This window comes from Berghia stephanieae, chromosome 1, assembly GCF_034508935.2.
Source record: "Berghia stephanieae isolate SIO BIC M18660-M18661 chromosome 1, UCSD_Bste_1.3, whole genome shotgun sequence".
NCBI classification, from domain to species: Eukaryota; Metazoa; Mollusca; class Gastropoda; order Nudibranchia; family Aeolidiidae; genus Berghia; species Berghia stephanieae.
The window spans coordinates 81,297,379-81,314,878 of NC_088360.1; the positions used below are offsets into that span (position 1 = coordinate 81,297,379).

At 35.1% G+C, this 17,500-nt stretch overlaps 1 protein-coding gene across 5 annotated transcripts in view; it reads left to right on the forward strand.

Annotated features, from left to right (window-relative positions):
* LOC144958789 (uncharacterized) overlaps positions 1-17,500 on the forward strand; it is a 125,737-nt gene that overhangs the window by 56,698 nt on the left and 51,539 nt on the right. For 3 of the 5 annotated variants that reach the window (XM_078890996.1, XM_078891076.1, XM_078891009.1), the window contains one exon: positions 12,883-12,924. The exons of the other annotated variants lie outside the window; for them this stretch is intronic. The gene's annotated coding sequence lies outside the window, so the exon portion shown is untranslated. The remainder of the gene's footprint in view (positions 1-12,882; positions 12,925-17,500) is intronic. 5 annotated transcript variants of the gene reach the window in all.

A 17,500-nucleotide genomic window follows, 5' to 3' on the forward strand; every position in this document is an offset into this window, starting at 1 on the left:
AACTTATTATTTCCGTTTTATCCTCATTTAACTTTAATTTATGTAAAACCATCCAATCTTTTATGTCTTTCACGCACGCTTCCACTTGAGATACAATGTCCACTCTCGTATCGTTAGTAACAGGGAAATAAATTTGAGTATCGTTGGCATACAAGCGAAAATTCAACTCATACGCCGAGATCTAACCGTTTAAACTAAGATAATGCAGGCCAATGATATAGTGCGAAATTAACTTTTTAAGTTCAAAATAGTTTCCTTTGATAAAAAGTTAAACAAACAAAAAAGATCATTGCAACGTATCAAGTCACATGAAAATGTGCTATTATTAATATACGACTTTATTGTGTTTTATTTTGTCATTAGCGACTGTTGGAATAATCACTTGGCAGGCTAATTCTATCCGCTGTCTAGCACTCAACCTGTCATAATACCAGAGATCAAACCACTCACTCTCTCACAGACACATCAAATATTAACTAGGCATTTCTGTCATTTTATATAATGGACTTGCCATGCTACATAGATGAGACTGGAGACAAATAGGCTTTGACTATAAAACAAATCAATACTTTTCACAGTTCGCGAACAGTAAAAAAGAAAGGTCATCCTCTCTTCTCTTCCTTCTCCTCTTCCTCCTTCTATTTCTTAATGGTATTTTTCTAGCGACTATCACTACTACTCCTGTAACTACACCTATTCTTCTTCTTCATAATCATCTTTTTACTATTTATACTGCTACTTCTTCTTCTTCTTCTTCTACTACTACTACTACTACTACTACTACTACTACTACTACTACTACTACTACTACTACTACTACTACTACTACTACTACTACTACTACCACTACTACTACTACTACTACTACTACTACTACTATTACTACTATTACTACTACTACTACTACTACTACTACTACTACTACTACTACTACTACTACTACTACTATCATTATTATTATTATTTCTATTACTACTACTACTACTACTACTACTACTACTACTACTACTACTACTACTACTACTACTACTAAATAAATAAATAATAAATAAAATAGCAAAGATACTAACAAACTAAGACCTTGGAAAAATTAAAAGATGTATTACCCCTTTGTCATAAACTAACTTTATTAATCTTGCAGCAATCTTAAAATAAAGTATCATCTATTTACATCCCCCACATCCTCCCCCTTTCTTCACCCACATAAAATTGTTATTTCCAAAAACAAAACCTGAAACAATAACATATTAAATCAAAACTAGAATTAGGAAGAAAAATTCGGTGAAGGATAAATGGATGCGAAATTACTGTAAAACCTATCTTGAAGACGAAAAATAAAATAAGAAAAAGAGATCTAAGAGGGAGAGGCAATGGCGCACAACAGTTATCCGGCAAGGTTAAGAATTAGCGGCAGCATGTTTATCTAGCTGCCTAATCTCACAACATCACATTTTCCGTGGAAACAAAGGAGTCATGCAGTTATGGGATAAAGGAAAGAAAGAACTTGTGAGAACGCATGGGGAGATGAAAGTGAAATATAACGGCCATGTTTCGGCTGTGGAATGTCGGTGCAATTTTTTAAAGTGACGAATTCCAAATCAAACGTGAAAAAAGAACAATATTCAATTAAAAGTGTTTCAATTCTATTTTAATTCTTTTTTAACAGCAGGCCTAGATAGCTAATTTCACAAAAAGAGCAGTAACAGCATTAGCTATGTCTTTGGCTTTTAAATAGGCCAGATTGACATTGATGTTACTGTTTTCTCGTTCTGAACTCAAACGAAAGAATCCAATGATCTAAGCAAACTCAAACTCCTCCTGTAAAATTCACTTATTTACACACATTACCCAACTCGAGAGCCTAGTTGCTGGAGAACTCGCAAAAGAAACGACGTCGATCCTTGGTGAAGTCTGGACTTTTTAAAATTATTTTTTAAATTTTTGAACCACCACCTCCCCCTCCCCCCCCCCCCTTTCCTATCAATCTTTCAGTGATTAGATACCTGAGTATGTCAGATCCGGCGGACGGAAAGTATTTTATCCTGGTTGCAATAACGATAGACAGATAATAATAATTGCTCACTACCGATAACTAGCGTCCCATCAAAATGGTAGTAAGCAATTGTTATTATCTGTCTATTGTTATTGCAACCAGGATAAAATCTGGCTCCGCGGGCCCAACGCTCTGAAAGACAACAACTCCACTCACTCAGCTAAGATGTAAAGGGGTCTTGCTTTGGGAATGACCCGTATTAATAATTGCATTGTAAAGTATGCGGCAAAAATATTAGTTTTTTTTTTATTATAGGTTTGGAATTTAAACTAGGCCCATAATGGGGTTCAGATATCAGTCCTATATATATGTACATATCGTATGTGACCCATTGTCTCAAAACTGTAATTATTTTGGAATGAATGGGACCTCCCGAAGGGCATTTAGAATGAAAATGGTAAGTCACGATCTTTCAGGTTTTTTAATGTAAGAAATCGTTTTCATTTGTCACTAATGAGAACAGAAATATATTATTTGTGACTATAGATTCAATTTCCATAACCCGTTCCGACATAATATCGGTTTGAGGCTTCGGGTCACTTATACACTAAGGAAATATAATATTTGTAGTCTTTGAAGAAAGTATACTTGCGTTGTGTGTGTGTTTGTGCATGAACTGTGTTTGAGACATTCTTTCCATAATAATACTATCCAAATAGCCTTGTCCCGTTTCATCTGTTGGCAATATTGCGTGAGTTTAATCGTCCTAGTCTTTTTATTTATGTATTTATGGAGATAATAAAACGATTTGCGGAATGGGCCAAATGTCTCCTATGATATTGGCAACGGGATACTTATAATGCATGGTAGTGGTAGTCTATTATGTAAGTATTTGCAGTGCAGCATCTCGAAGCGAGCTAGCGCGAGGAGATGTGCTCAGTCACACGGACCTAGAGCGGCGGAGGAATCGAATTCGGTGCCTTCTGGGTAAAAATCAGAAACCCTATAATTTTTTTTTATCTTATCCTATAAAATTATGCAAACGGAACTTAACTGCTCACACAAAAGAGGCTGTTTGTTCTTGGTCATTGGTACAAATGAAATCGATCAATTTATGACTTTTAATCGGGTCCCGGGAGTCCAAGATGCACCGTTTTTATTTACAGATTTAGTTGGTACTTGATGAAATCAGATTACAGGTAAAATATTGTTTTAGTCTAATCGTCTATTTTTCAGTTTAATCAAGAACAACAAAACTCGTTTTGTATCGGATAGACCATACACTGAACAAAAGTCCCCCAAAATAATTAGACGAACCAATACTGTTATACACAGACAAAACATTTTTTTTTCATTGTAGACATATTGATTTTACTACTCGGATAGAGCTACCATTATATATCTTTCAGGACGCATATTTGGGTGGTTTCAGTTTCTAAGTGGTGATCCCGATAACTCAGTTGGCAGAGCACTCGCGTCACACGCAAAGGGACCGAGATCAATTCCGGGTGAAATCGAGATTTTTTTTCTCTGATCAAAATTGAGTTGATTGTCAAAAATATGAAATGGGTTGATTTTTGTTTGTTTAGAAGAATGAATATTGTTCCGTACGATCGATAAAAAAACTTCGATCGTTTTAAAATTTTAATTTATAAGATATTAACTCAGAGAGTCAGATGCTAAAATGAACGAGGCGATGAATGAAAAAGGCGATTGATTATTGCACAGCTTCCATGAAGTAAAACAGTGACTTTAGTCGTCCCAACCATTTGGTAACCTCTAGCATTTCTTACTGGTAATCGACAAGTCTGAGGTTCAACCCCAGTGTAGACAGGCTAATTATTTTGGATGGTGTGTTCTGGTAGTTTTTTTTCCTCCTGTTTTGCCTGCCACACCGTGCATGCTCTCTAATTTTTGATTCCCATAACCTCTGATCGCAGAAGTTTAAATGTTATTTATGGTATCTTTTCCCTTGAAGCCAGCCTGACATTTTGATAATGTGACCTTGATAATAATAATTTAATACATCAATTGAAAAAAACATAGTTACAGGAAACATGCTGGGGAGGGGGGGGGGGGGGCAGCGTAGTTCAGCGGTAAGGTCTTTGCTTCGTACCCGAAAGGGGCCTAGTTCGATCACCCGCCGCTGCGCTGTGTAGCCTTGAACAAGTCACTTTACCCTAGCTTAATTTGCGGCGCTGCATTGCGGATATCGCCTGGGTTATTCCAGTCTTCCCCTGGAAAAGGCCTTAGAGATAAGTTTTCTCTCTGAAATGAATAAAGGGAATTTTATTATTTATTTGTTTATTATAAAGAATCGGTTAACCTGAAATTTTAAATAACTTTGGAAACTTGATCGTGCTCTGTGATAAAAATATGGTAATAAATCCTTACCAAAGATTAAAACACGGTATCCCAGAGTTACATGATAAGATCTCAATGTTTGTCTATATAAACACCATCCTTATCAGAATTAAATAAGAGAAAATGGTGGGGGTTTATTAATCGTAAAAGATTGAAAAATGAGGTCATACAATCCTTTATGGTCGGACATAAATGACTTATTTGACGGGGCATTACACGACTTGTTATTGGTATTTCTTTGTTTTTTAACAAAATGGTATAATATACGATACTTACACTCTTGCTCTTTGGAATTCCTGACGTGTTCCCAACCGTTGCACGAGCTTGTGGGTGCGCGTTGGGAATAACGGTTCGAATTCCAAATAGCAAGAGTGTGAGAAATCTTTTATTCTGTCCCTCAATGATTTTCATTTCGCCATCTTTGAATAAAAAAAACATGTTCAAAGATGCTCAAATGATATACTTCTTCTTTTTAAAGAATCTAATTTTAAATTAAATTTAACGATTTATAATCTGACGTCACATATAATTATTGTAAACATATTATCAATACGCTTTACTATTTAGGGTGAGGGGTGGAATAAAATTGGTTATGTAGTTCTTTCTATATTTGAATCTCATGTCCCTACCAAGCAGAGATCGTCGAGGCTTTAAATTAGGTCATCAGGACACATAAGAATCAAACGTTTAAAAATATTAACAGTTGCACTAAATAACATTGATTCTAGTTTACACATTATAGATAGACCGGGTCTAATATGTGCAAAGCAATATCAATTTTGGCTATATCATTCAATTCGCTCTTACCCACACGCACTTATTTGCAGGTCTGATAACCCAATTCCTTTTGGGCTCATTGTTGTAATGGAAATCTCAAAAAAATGACGCAAAGTATTGTCCAATATAACAATGTTAAATTAGGCCCATAAGTGGGTTCGGATGTCAGACCTGAACATATATACACATTGACTCTTACCTACGTGTCATAATTATAATAACAATGGAAATTGTTCGTAATGATAACAACGGAAATTTTTCCTAAGATCTTGATGCTTGTTACAATGTGCGGATAAAAATATTAAAAAAAAAAAACAAAAAAAAAAAGTGTTCTTCATTAAAAAGTATTACACCACATCACTAAAAACTATAGCAGGAATTAGATAATCTTACAAAACAACAATATGACAAGGGACGGTGCTACTTTAGATGAGATACCTATTTACTCCTGAATTAAGTGTTGGACTAAAGTTGACCCTTATTGTCTATTGAATGGAATGAGTTGGGGACTTCTCAAAATTTTGGCTAGTGAAAAATATCAAGGTACAAGGGGCGTTTATTTCATTTTGTGGTTTGTTTAATCATAATATTTTCGATTACTACAGTAATCTCAATTTTTTAGATTATGGAAAAAAGTGGATAATTTTTTTAAGCTGTAACAATAGAAAAAGAAGAAGAAGAAGAAGAAGAAGAAGAAGAAGAAGCTGTTGATGATGGTGATGATGATGATGATGATGATGATGATGATGATGATGATGATAATTATGATGGAGAAGAAAAGAAGAAGAAGAAGAAGACGAAGAAGAAGAAGAAGAAGAAGAAGAAGAAGAAGAAGAAGAAGAAGAAGAAGAAGAAGAATGATGATAATAATAATAATAATGATAATAATAATAATAATAATAATAATAATAATAATAATAATAATAATAATAATAATAATAATAATAATAATAATAATAATAATAATAATAATAATAATAATAATAATAATAATAATAGTAATAATAATAATAATTCCAAACAAAAACAGATGGACATTTTCAGAATTTTTATTGGTTCTTTTGTTTTTGTTTATTTTACAACAAATATAATTTTGTCAAAAGAATAAATTAAAAATGGTCTTCAAAACAAATCGTGCTAATGTTCTCGGCAAATTGTTTTAAAAGGCATGCCTCATTGAAGGCCCAAAACAAAAGAATCAGAGATTGGAGACGATTACAGAGGATGGATTCAAGAGCAGGGCACAGATAAAGATAAGAGAGTTGTCCGTGAATTTATGATTACAGCTTCAACAGAATCGATCCGCTGCTATAGCATGGAAATGAGAGTTCCATGCCTTCGCGAAGTCCCAAGGTTGAGAGTATTTGCCAAGAATGGGGGCTATGTGCGGCTATGTGGTCTAGTGGTATGACACTCGCTTTTGGATCGGAAGGTCCTGGGTTCGAGCCTCGCTCGGCGAATGGTCGAGTCCTTGGGAAAGACTCTTTACTCAAATTCTCTTACCGTTCACATGTGTAAAATGAGTACCTGGCCGTTTACAGCGTGGTCTCTGTTGAAAAAAAATGGTAATATCGCCTAACAGGCGTCATGGTCATGTCTCTTTCTACATGTTACGCGTTGCTGTTGATCATGGGCCTTTTGTAAAGTGCTTTAAGCACGTTTAGACGATATTGTGCTATATAAAAGCTCAAAGCTCATTTAAATTGGTCAATATTGGAAGGACGAGTTTTCTGGCCAAATTTTTAGATATGAACTTTTCCAGAGTCAGGCATTTAAAAATAAACTTGAGCTTTCATAACATGTTAACCATCGTGACTAATGTTTTACATTCATTGCTTTCAGGGGTTTACCGTTTGTACCTGCCCTATTTAACGTCGGCATAGATAGAACGAAGTTGACGTCTTTGTTATTGAATTTTGCCATCATTGTTTATGAGTAATTTTCACTAAACTGTATTAACCAGACAAAACGTTCAAGGTTACACATAGTTTAGTGTTGGTCCGTTATATTCCCGGATGACAATGTTGTGAGTTTCTTAGTCAAGCGCACAGCATCTATAAGTTAATGATTGCTAACGTGTTATCCTTGTTGCAAGAATTGCTTGCATGACATACATCGTTGTGACAAGTGATAATGAATGTTTACGTTTTGTCTGTCATACACAAGACAGACCAATGGTAAAATCCGACGTGCACTTATTTGCAGGTCTGATAACCCAATTTCTTATGGGCCTATTTTGTTGTAATGGAAATCTCAAAAAATGACTAAAAATATTCTCCATTACATTTAACAATGTTAAACGATGACCAAAAGTGGTTCCCGATGTCAGACCTGCATATATGTACACGTCGGTAAAATCCCATACCATTCATGTTACATTGTATTTTCTGTGTATTTTTGACAACGTTGAAGCAATAATATCAAACTTTATTCTACTTACGTTTTCAATGTTCAAAGAAAAATGTTCTTCACCGTAAATGGTATAAAAGGAAAAGTAAGCAGTTAATCACACATGTTCATAAAAGTCGATAACTAGGGAGGGGGGGGGGGGGATATAATGGAAGAATAAAGGAATAAATAAATAATGTAATTAATTAATTAATAACTAGGTAAGTAGATAGAATTATACAATGAAAATGAACCGACGAACATTTACAGATTTGTTTGTTTCTTGTATAGCAATTGTGATTAATAGCTAGATGGTAAGACAGATGTACGAACACATTATATAGACAGATAGATGGAGATGAATGTATAATTATAGATAGATATAGATAGATAGACAGATTGATAAATAGATAGATCGATAGATATATAGATAGATATATAGATAGATATATAGATAGATAGATAGATAGATAGATAGATAGATAGATAGATAGATAGATAGATAGATAGATAGATAGATAGATAGATAGATAGATAGATAGATAGATTGAGTGATTTATTGTCCGATGTTTATGATGTTGAGTCAAAAAAAGATTATTGAGAATTAATTAATAGACTTAAAAATAGTCAAACGGATAGATAGATTTAAATAACAAGAGAGACGGAAAAGATTTTATAACTTATGAGGGAAAAATAATTAATGAGTGTGTGTGTGAGAGAGAGAGAGAGAGAGAGAGAGAGAGAGAGAGAGAGAGAGAGAGAGAGAGAGAGAGAGAGAGAGAGACGGGAGGGGGGGGGGAGGGGATAGAGAGAATGAGAGATATAGAAAGGGAGAGGGGGTTAGGAATTAGTAATTTCGTTCCAATCAAGGCTTTGTAGTAATGTTGCTGATGGTGCCGATACTATTCAATTGACCAGGGACGGCTGGTAATAATGGGCAGGGTGGGCAAATACCAGCCTGTTTTTTCAAGTTATATGCTGTATTACCAGGTCTGAAATAATCAAATTTAAATTAGATAATTTCAAAAGTTACTACTTAAACTTTATACTTCGTACTGAAATCAATTTGTGTGTATTTTTGATAGATTGCGAATCACCATGCATCCCGTAATGCATAAACCAGGATACGCTACTGTTCTTTTTTATCACCCCCCCCCCCCCAACCACTCCACTCCGCCCACATCGTCATCTCATCGTCACGTCGCCTGACGGTGGTTTTGCGGTCTGGCCTCTCTAGTACTAGGTCGGGCTAATTCAAATGAGCCCACCTTATTAACCAGTGAAAACTAAATAGAGATTTTGGCAAACGAACTTTTTCTTATTTATTGCCTTACTTGTGCTGGTACCATTGATGTAATGACTTTGGGAATGTTCCAGTATTGAATTAAATTTATTAATTTACTAATTTTATATCAATTTAGTATTAATTTGTATTGTTTTTATACATTTGTTTATCCATTTAAACTTTTCTTTTTTTTTTCTCGTTTTCTTTAGTGCTTCTCAAAACTCATTTATTTAAATTGTTTTCTTATTTGTTTTTTGTTGTTGTTGTTGTTGTTGTTTTGGGGTTTTTTTGTTTTGTTTTTTAACAAATTAATTTGTTAGTTCTTTTTTTTTTAATTCTTAAAGTAATTACCGCTGTATTTTTATTGCCAGACAAAATAATTTTGCAAAACAATGTAATTTTCTATTGTATTCCGTCTAATAAAACAAAACACTTTTATTCAAAAGTCACGACTAAATAAATATATAAAATACAACCACCATTTTGGTTTTCTCAACAATTGAATTAGTATACGAGAAATACTCTTATGAGAAAGGAGAGAGTTGAATTCTAACTAAGTTATAGAGGAAATAAATTCGTTTAAAGGAAGGGTGGGCAGATTCCGTACTTGCCCGTCCTGAAGCTCATACATACATAAGATAGGTCGCGATGAAGAGGCGGGAAGCTCGGGGTTGGTTGGGTAAGGAGTAAAGATAACAAGGTCGTTATTGTTATAGTCTAACGAATGCATGAGGAGAAATTGGTAACATCATTTTGTCTTAATTGTATTGTATGAAGTATTGGCGAAAGCCTAAGATTAAATAAACTTTGTTTTTGTTTGTCTTATTTTGACTATGGAACTGATACTGATACTTGTCATAGCAGACCTGCCTACTTGAAATAGGAAAATAAAAATCGTAGTTTTCAGGGCTAATAAAATCGTAGATATTTTAACTACCCTTTAGAAAATGACCGGAATTTCGTCTGTTTTGATAGATATCAAATTTTAAAAAACGAGATGGACTTGTATTGTCAAGGTGTTGTCGCATTATGTCTTGTCGCTTTATTTTTAGTTGTATTCTCTTTCGTGATTCATTTTTGATTACGTTTGGAATAATTAAAATCTACTGGTATTGTCATTTCATTGTGAATGTGATTATTTGCGGTTGAAATATTATTTTTTAAAGGTGAAAAAAAATAATAATTAAAAAATAAATAAATAAATAAATAACTTTAAAAAAAATAAAAAGGTAAATTAAAAAAAAATATATATATATATATATATATATATATATATATATATATATATATATATATATATATATATATATATATATATGACCGAATCATCTTTGCCCCACCACTGTAAATAGGCTAGAACCGCCACTGCAATTGACACACCCATACCCATCAATTCTGCCTGATCACCCAAGCGTAAACATTGCCCGCTCATCCGTAAAGCTATCCCAACAGCGACTAGCATCCGCCGCCACTGCCAGACCTTTGATGTATAGTTGGAATTGCCGCCGGCGTATGGCGTCGTCTTTGTGGAGAATGATAATGCTTAGTAACCTATAGATGAGCAAACTAGAACTCTGGTGTAAAGATTGAGGGAAATAATGGCTGTGTAGTGAGCTGTTTTGTAATGAGAAGGGGCGGGGATGGAGCAGGAGGATTACATTGTATCCTCTATTGTCTTCTGGCACTTTTTCTACTCACTCCATATCTTGTTGTTACCAACATAAGTGCCTGCTCCACTCACTTTTCTGAATTAAAAATTCACCCCATACACCGGAGCATACTCAATGTCTCAATCGTTTCTATGTTATATGTTTGTGATGAGAATATTGGCTATTAAGCTTAACTGCTGGTCAAAATTACTTCGCGATGGTGGCGAACGAATCGGCGATCTCAAGAAGTGGGTGAGAGAGGGATCTAGAAATGACTTTGGGTTTGAAACGAATATTTTTGTGTTCGTGGATAGCTCACACGGTAGAGCCACGCTCTCACTTGCCAGGCGGAGTTGTCGTACCAATAAGGTCGCAGGTTCAAACCCCACCACCGCCGCGAAAAATTTTTTTATTCTCTATTGTCTTCTGGCACTTTTCTACTCACTCCATATCTTGTTGTTACCAACATAAGTGCCTGCTCCACTCACTTTTCTGAATTAAAAATTCACCCCATACACCGGAGCATACTCAATGTCTCAATCGTTTCTATGTTATATGTTTGTGATGAGAATATTGGCTATTCAGCTTAACTGCTGGTCAAAATTACTTCGCGATGGTGGCGAACGAATCGGCGATCTCAAGAAGTGGTGAGAGAGGGATCTAGAAATGACTTTGGGTTTGAAACGAATATTTTTGTGTTCGTGGATAGCTCACACGGTAGAGCCACGCTCTCACTTGCCAGGCGGAGTTGTCGTACCAATAAGGTCGCAGGTTCAAACCCCACCACCGCCGCGAAAAAAATTTTTATTCTCTATTGTCTTCTGGCACTTTTCTACTCACTCCATATCTTGTTGTTACCAACATAAGTGCCTGCTCCACTCACTTTCTGAAGTAAAATGTATGAAGTCTTCCAGGCCCGTGGCGCCAAAGTTCATTCTGGTTTCTGTTGAGTAATTAATAATACGGACGATAACAATAGATATTTTTCCAATAAGGGGAAAATAAAAAGTGTGTCAGGAATCCGTCACCTCTGACCTTCCACTCTCTACTGGGTCAACGGAAGTCGAAGACCATTGTAAACAAATTGAGTAAAGATAATAAATAGGTTGTAAAACTAGGGATAACGGCAACCGTACAAGACCCTCTTTGTCATATAATATTATTATGATCGCATCCACACCAATTTACCGACAATGGACGAGTCAATATCTGTCGCCCGAATTTTTACATTTCCCGCTACGATAAAAATTTCACAGACAATCGTCAAGTCTCACATCCGAACGCAATTATGGGCCTAGTTTAACATCGTTGTAATGGACAAAATTTTGCTTCATTTATTGAGATGTCCATTTACAACAATGAGCCCTAAATCAATTGGGTTATCAGACCTCCAAATAAGTCCATGTCAGCCGTGTCATTAGCAGAGATGGGTGTGCTCTGGTTTATTATTCCATTCACCGTATCCAATTCTCAGCATGGATCGCGTTGATGATGGGCCGACCGAATCGGACGAACGTCCAATTTTTGTGTGAGCCCAGGACTCAGCCGATGTTGCTTAGCCGACGTCGACGTCTGTCCGATTAAGTTTGGTGTGAACATGAGATAGATACGGACTGTAAACATTTTATGATACCTTTTTGATAGGACACTAGTTTATAGCAAAATGTTTTCGTACCACTCTGGTGGATGGGCAAAGTAGGTATAAAATGCGCATCCTGAAGAGATACCGTCGGAGGGCCTATATCGAAAGCTCAAATCCCCAGACCTAATTTAGGTCTTTTTATGGTCCAAAACTGTGCCATAACACTTAGTGATACTGACACGCATAACACACGACTTAATAATTCACTGACTTGAAAGAATATTTTAACACGGAAAATCTTCAAAATCTTTCAGACCTGTATGATCGAAGGCTTATATTTTTTTATTCTATCCTTTCGCATAAACAACAATACGATGTTATCACGTTTAAACGATCGATTCGTGGGACTTTTAAACAGGTAAGCAATTGACGAGGGGTGTATTTAAGATCTTTTATAAATGTCTTTGAGTTAAAAACAATGGAACCAAAGTCGTTTTAGGGGAAGAAATACGAGTTTTTGCGTTAAGGAATCCATACCTATCAAAGTGACAAATAAGGGAGCAGGTACTGGTGTTAGATAAATATCCGAAAACTGTGTATGGAATACTTTGTCTGGCCATGTATCATACATTCCATTCCAAATCTTAATCCACATTAATTTAATTTCCATTGCCAGTTGGCAAACAAGCGCGGTGATTGGAAGCACTTCCGAACTTCTGAAAAGCAAAACTACAAATATCATAAGCGTCTCTGTCAGGGTGGAAACAATATTAGCTTAGTGATAGAATAAAAACATTTTCTTTTGTAAGTAACCTAATTTGTTATCAATATCTTATTTCAACAGACTTTGAGATCAAGATAAGCAAGAAAAGCAGACTTTATCTCGGTAAGAAGTTGATCTTTAAACATTCACAAATAGTTTATGAAAAATAATATATATATATATATATATATATATATATATATATATATATATATATATATATATATATATAATGGAGTAAGAGAGTGAGTGAATTTAAATTGACTCAAACAAAAGTAGAAAATGCTCTTTGGCGTAAACGATTTAGTAAAGTGAAGATGATGATAATGATTTAGGTGATGATGGTGGTGATGATAATGATGATGATGACTATGATGATGATGATGATGATGGTCGTTTCCCTTATTCCAAATATCTTCTTCCCCTACGGTATGTTTATTCCTTACAGATTTCGTCATCACCAAGCAGGGATTGAACAAGATGTTCTTTACTCTGGAGATGACATAATATTAATTGTATTAAAATTAGAGCAGTCTGTTTTCTGAAACAATCTCAATGTGATTGATTGTACGTGGTGATGCGCTTTGTCATAATGCGACTTATCCATTTTCATTGTTAATTGAATGTATATCCATAAATTTCTCTCTCTCTCTCTCTCTCTCTCTCTCTCTCTCTCTCTCTCTCTCTCTCTCTCCCATTCGCTCTCTCTCCCCGTAATATGTGTGTGAGAGATTGCGCGCGTGTGAGTGTATGTGTATGTAAAATTGATATTTCACGATTGAATTAGGTTCAGCATACATTGGCATCACTTATCTTTAATTAATTACCACAGGGGTTCTGCATACCTCATAATTTTAAATAGCCGCGATTTCTTGAGCAAAAGCACCATGCCCACTCTTCTCCAGTCTCCCCCCCCCCCCCTTCCAACTATCGAGCAATGTTATTAGCAATCAGAGGATCTACAATCTACGAATCTCTATCTGTGATATAATTAATGTATCACAGATAGTATCGTGAAAGGATGACTACGAGCTGCGGTACTTCGAGAATCTTGTCGTAGTGAACGAGGATATTATGATACTATTGAATAGGTAGTCTCTATAATATTTACAATCACAGCAGCAGCGGGGTAGATCTTGTGGAAACACAGCATAACGTGAAAGACGATAAGTTTTGATAAATCAAACAATTCAAGCATTTAACGTAATATTATGTCGCACAAAACTCTTCATCAGCAATACCAACAAAACAAACAAACAAACAAAACAAAAACAAAAACTCACACTCCCCCCTTCCAAAAAACAAACACAAAATAAACACGAAGGAACAAATGGACAGACTTAAAGCAATCGATTTTTATTGTGGACCCGATCTTTAATTCCATATTGACTAGGCAAAAAGTATTATTGCATCGCAGGAGATTATACTTTTATGTCAGGTGGGTCAGGTGCTAAAAATGAATGTATAGTCAAAAATATAAAAATATAAGAATTTAAAAAAAAAAATCAAAATTCCCTTTATTCATTCCGCATGGGAAATGTGTCTTTAGGGTACTTTTAAAGGGAAGCCTGGAATAATCCATGCGTCAGCCACAGTGCATCAAGGAGAATTAATTCAGCTTATTTAAAGTGGGAAAAAAAGCCAAACTAAATTATTTTTTATCTGATCATTTTAATTTTCACGTTATTTTCAAATATCCGATAAACTCCGATATAATACCATGTTGAAGCGATCAGTGACAAATATAAAATCACTATTACTTATAATGTGTGATAGGCTTGAAAACAAACAAAATGTGACCCACTGTCTCAAAACGGAATTGGGTCGGGATGGATAGGACTCCGAAACGTGAATTAAGAATCAAAATTCGAGAAATATTTATTTCAGAGGTTTTGTACAGTAAGAAATCGCATTTTATTCTCTAACGTAAGGGATGGAAATTAACACCAAGTTTCAAATTTGTGGCTATAAATTCAATTTCCAGGATCTAGTCATCCGGACATATTACCGTTTTGAGACGGAGGGTCACAAATAAATGGTAATGTTTCCACTATAATAAGGTACTTGGCCTGCCCTTACTACTTACCTTCAAACAAAGTGTGTACATATGAGAGTACTGAAGCATGACAGACTATAATAATGATAACAATAACAATAATATCATATTCCTGTAGGTAGATGGAATTCCTGGCCGTACATCACTTGGATATTTGCGGGAGGGAGTTGGGGTTGAGCGTTATGGTCAAACAATCCGTGGAATGCAGCGTGCTGGTCAAAACATGCGGTATCTCACCTGCTCTTGTTCAGAACTCGAGATATTTTGACAGGTCTTGCTTTGTATGTTTCAGTTAAAAAGTAGGGAGCAGTTACTGGTGCAAGATACAAATCTGAAAACTCGAACAAAATACAGTATCAGACAAACTAGAAAAATATTCTTTACAAAAATCATCCCCCAAAAATAAGACTTTTCAACAGGACGAAATCCTAGCTGAAACGTTCTGACTCCAAATCTATCCGAAGGTTTGAGGCTCTATCAGTCTCTACCAGTCAAAAAGGCTAATTTTTTCTTAATTTTTGTCTGCTTCGAAGGGCAGACCATCAAACACAGTTTCTCAGAATTTTTGTCTGTAATTTGCTAAGGAGACAATTTTGATTTTTTATTGCTTGCGAATAATGCACCTAAATGATTGTGAAATTTGAGAGAATAAAACAGAAGGAAGAGAGTAATTTTGTACCCAACAATAGGCAAAAGCAAAACAAATAAAGAGTTTGCTCTGTTTTGTTTTGTCTTTTTATCGAGGTCAAAGCTACCCTATTGACACTTTTCATAGCTCTCTATTTATTTTGTGAGAATGTCGGCTTCGAGAGATGTAGATTTTTTAACTCAATTTTCCAAATGCAAAAAATTTGATTCAGTTGATTATGTTACCTTTGAAAGCATGTGATGAAGATATTTTATATGTATGTATGTATGTATTATATATATTATATATATATATATATATATATATATATATATATATATATATATATATATATATATATATACTAGTCATTTGATTTATATATTATGTCTTTGTGATTACAAACATCCTACGAAGGGAGCCAGTCAATCCATGTCAGAATATAAGCATGGTGTCATTTTTATTTTTACACTGACTCCGTGGTGACACAAAACGGGTTGTTGTATATTTTTACGGGCTAAAGCGGTTTTAACCAGTTAATGTCGTACTCTGGAAAAGCACGTATTTAAACATTTGGCGAGAAAACTCGTCCTTCAAATGTCGACCCATTTAAATGACCCTCAAGTTAGTAAAACACTCTCAAACCTGGGACCTCGCGAGTAAAAATCTAGATCGATAATGGTCACTTTGTCGGGCGAGTGCTCTAACAGCATTATATCAACACAATATCTTTCGATTGTCAAGACCTGTCAATGTCTTTAACTTGGAGCCACTTATGTAAATAGAGTATCACAGAAGTTATCTCCAAATTTCAGAGTTTGTTTAACTCAAAAACATCAAACGTTGAAACTGGACATTTACATCTGCGTGTTGTTACCAGCCAGGTACTCGTTTTACACATGAGTGCGGTGACAGACCATGTGGAAAGAGCCCTTTTCAAGGACAACTTTGCGCCGTCCACAGTTGGATCTGAACCAAATACCTACAGGTAATCGTATCACACGTCTACGTACACCAAAGCACCTTATCACACATCTTATGTAAAGTTATTTTCATTGGTGTATTGTTCGTGTTAAGCACATTTTGTACTCAATCCCAGTTAAGAGTAACAACCAAGGCGCCGATTATCAGAATTATAGATTTCACCCACAGCGTGCAACTTTGCAAATATCAAGCAAGCACGACAGCTTGGCTTTTGTTTCGTTTACATCGACTTTTTAAATGTTGAGCAATGATAATGCTTCATAAGGTATGAATGTTGGTCGATAATTTATGGGTGTGAGACGTTACATTCTGCATTTTGAACATTGAACGTATGGCTAGGCAGCATCTTGCAAATTATGAGATACAATAATATCGACATTTTGAGACTTTGGCAAATATTTATTTAGGCTTAAACATTTAAATATCCGTCTTTATAGTAGATAATCACCAACAATGTGTGACCAATCACGTCAAAATGGTATTATGTCGGGATGAACTGATGCTGAAAATGGAATCCGCAATCAATAATATGAACCTTTGGTAAAAATGTATATTATTTGTTGGAGGATAATGAATTTAAGTTTTCTAATATGCAAAAGATTAAAAATTTAAAGTTTTAATCTTCAAGATTTGAATAGAACTGTTGCGTTTAATTCACTCCAACCGACGTGTATTTATTTGCAAATAATATGTGCACCTAGAGCCCCCCCCCCCCCCCCAACCGTTTTGAGACATTGGCCATACTATACGTATAATGAAAAGCTTTCATTTTTGAAGCTTTTATTTTGGGCTATAATCTGAATTATCGTCATTGTATATTTTAAACATATCAACCCTTAGTTAGATCGACGGGCCCTCTTTAATAGAGCCTTGATGTACAACTACTTAAAGAGTTCATTTTTTCTAAATTCAAATGATATTATTTTCTCGTGGCACACTGCAAGCAATAAATGAATAAAACGCACCATATTAACAATATCAACTAAGCCCTTTCAGTAATACTCTCTCTCTCTCTCTCTCTCTCTCTCTCT